Below are 3,413 nucleotides of genomic sequence, written 5' to 3' on the forward strand. Positions count from 1 at the left end.
ACTAATGTGCCACAAGCAGGAAGTTAATATCACCAACCATTCCCATTTTATTAAGGTATCCATATAAATGGCCCACCCTGCACAGTATATATACAGATATGTATTTATTTATTTTTGCTTTGACATAAATTCTATAGTAACATTGGTAATTTAATTGTAAAATACAACATGTCCCGCATAAAACAAAACCTCACATGGCCCTGTAGATGGAAAAATAAAGCACTTATGGCTTTTAGAAGCTGGGGAGGGAAAAACAAAAATGCATAAATAAAAATAGGCTTGGTCATTCAGGGGTTAAAGGCGTAATCCAGGAAAAAATTTTTTTAATATATATATATCAACTGGCTCCAGAATGTTAAACAGATTTGTAAATTACTTCTATTAAAAAAAATCTTCATCCTTTCAGTACTTATGAGCTTCTAAAGTTGAGTTGTTCTTTTCTGTCTAAGTGCTCTCTGATGACACGTGTCTCGGGAACCGTCCAGTTTAGAAGCAAATCCCCATAGCAAACCTATTCTACTCTGTGCAAGTTCCCGAGACAAGCAGAGATGTCAGCAGAGAGCACTGTTGCCAGACAGAAAACAACAACTCAACTTCAGCAGCTGATAATTATTGAAAGGATTTTACAAGTAATTTACAAATCTGTTTAACTTTCTGGACCCAGTTGATATAAAAAAAAATTTTTTTCCTGGAATACCCCTTTAAGGAGTTTAGCATACTCTGTTTGGCATACTCACAGCTGGGTTAGGGGTACAAGATTGATTCTATTTTATTTGCGCCCTTAATACTGTTTGTGAGCTTAGTTTGTGATGCAGGTATCTACGCCGCCATTTCTCTTCACAGTATGGTGGTGGCTGGGTCACAGCATTGAAGTATTGGCAAGATAGTATTTTTTACTCAGGGTTTTGGGGTGTGTCTACATTTTTTTTGCAAGGAGCAGTGCAGGAGCCATATTAAAATCAAGAGGCACAGTGTGGGGGCACATATAGAAGACGTGGCACAGTAGTTGGGCGCATGTTTAAATTGGTGGAAACGTGTGGGGGCCATTTCTAAATTAAGAGGCACAGTGTTGGGTGTATTTTTGTTCAGGGTGCATAGTGTTGGGCATCTTACATTGGTAATGGTGAACTACTTGGAAGGTGGGTGCCCTCAGTAGGTAGATAGGTCACCCATTAGGTAAAGAGGTACCTCCAGTAGGTAGATAGGTCCCCTCAGTAGGTCAATAGGCATCCAGTAGGTAAGTACCTCCTGGTAGCTCCCCCTAGTAGGTAGGTGTGCCCAGTAGGTAGAAACAAGCCCCCTGGAAGATAGGTCCCCCAATAGGTAGATAGGTGCACCCTGGTAGGTGAATGCCCCCAGTAGGTAGGTAAGCCCCCCCCCCCCTCAGGATCTAGGTAGATACGTCCCCCTAGTAGATAAATAGGTGCCGCCTGGTAGATAGGTCCCCTCAATAGGTAGAGTAGGTGAATAGGTGCCCTCTGGTAGATAGGTACCTCCAGTAGGTACATAGATTCCACCTGGTTGAAAGATTCCCACAGTAGGTAGATAGGCTTGCTCCTCACTAAAAAATAAATAGATTAAAAAAAAACATTTATTTTGTTCCCTCACCGGCAGGGTAACATGTCTTCTCTTCCTTCCTTGCTCTTTTGCACTGCAGGCTGTGTGCCATTGATAAGGATGACCATTATGATTTTGATTACTGATCAATAGATATTAAAAATAGATATATGCTAATGTTAATCAAGTGCTGCAGAAAAACATTATCCTTATGAGACATATCAGCTTGCTATTTGCTTGTAACTAAGATGAAGACCTTGGGACGATGCCCAAAGACGCAAGATAAAGAAGAAGTTGGAGACAAAACATCTGAGAACTATATGCAGACTGTGCAGAATGACGGATACATCTAGTTTTCTGTTAGAATAGCGAAATTGCAACATAATGACCTATGATTAGGAAGCGACCAAATGCTTAAAACAAAAGTTTATGTATTATACAGACGCACATACTTAAACAACCAATCAAAACATAACATGATGATTTTGATGTGATAACTAACCCCCCCTTTTTGTCAACTGTGAAAAAACAATGTATTTCCGTATAATAAACAGAACTCCTTGGGACAGCTCTTTAGCCAGTGTGAGCTAAAGTTCTGCTGAGAAGGAGATTTATACCAACTTTTTGTCTGGTGTTTATTTCTTGTGTCGACACTCAGCAGTATACTAATTTGAACAGCAGCAGTCACTCACATTTCAAGGCCTAACCAGCAGCCAACCTTAAAATCATTGCACGCAAACTTACAATGAGGGCAGGACACAGAATTCTTGTGATACTCCTTCCACTTGTGACCTAAAAGAGTAATTGACAGAAGAAGGAGGAAAATAACTCTTTCCCTGTCAAGTACTACTGTTTGGACTGGCACTTGAGTGGCCCACTCAGTGAGGCCACTGTATAATTGCCCAGCCCAGCAAAGTATCAGTCTGGGCCTGCTGTTCTCCTTTCGATTCAGGCAGCAAAGGTCCAGAGAGCTAGTGGCATGGTCCGCAATTGAAATAATTATAAACAAGTAAAACATTTTAATAGAAGCCAGAAAGATCCAATTGTGTTTATTAAAACCTCAAGGACAATAAAGTAAAAAAATTGGCAGATGAAACTCAACGCAAATGAAACTCAATGGCAGTAAGAGTACAGAGATATTCTTAATTATAACCTAATCCAGTGTGCCTGGTTTCACCTTCCAACAAGACTAAGCACCTAGCCAACAACACAGGAGTGGCTTAGGCACAACTATGTGCACATCCTTGTGTGGCCCAGCCTGAACATCAAACATCTCTGGAGAGACCTGAAAATAGCTTACACCAATGGTCCCCATCCAACTGAACAGAGATTGAGAAGATCTGCAGAGACAAATGGCAGATAATCCCCATGTTGTAATGTGTATAAATCGTGTGGCATCATGCCCAAGAAGAGCATGTGTGTTTCTACTCCATTCATCAGGGGACAAAAGACCGCCATTCTCGTGATTGGTTTGAGGTACTAGCAGTTGGACTAACCCCCCCCACCCACCCCCCCACCCCCCCCCCCACCCCCCCCCCACCCCAAGACCTAGTTATCCCCTATCCTATGGATAAGGGAAAACTTTTGTCTTTGGGATAATTGCTTTAAGGATGTCTTGATATGTGCTATATGTGCTGTGCAGAGATAAATGAGCTGAGCCCAGCAAATTCGGGTCTCGCTCAGAACTTTAGGTTGACAGTAGCTGAACTTTCGAATATTGCCAGGCTCGGTTTGCAGGAGCCTAGCAAATGGTACTAATAATAGTAGAAATGACTTTTTGGTGCCTGAATGAAAGGAAGAAGTTCTGGAACACTTAGATGACATTAGGGTAGCCCAGCAGGCCTTGCAGTTATCAG

Source organism: Hyla sarda, chromosome 1 (genome assembly GCF_029499605.1).
Source record: "Hyla sarda isolate aHylSar1 chromosome 1, aHylSar1.hap1, whole genome shotgun sequence".
Taxonomy (NCBI): domain Eukaryota; kingdom Metazoa; phylum Chordata; class Amphibia; order Anura; family Hylidae; genus Hyla; species Hyla sarda.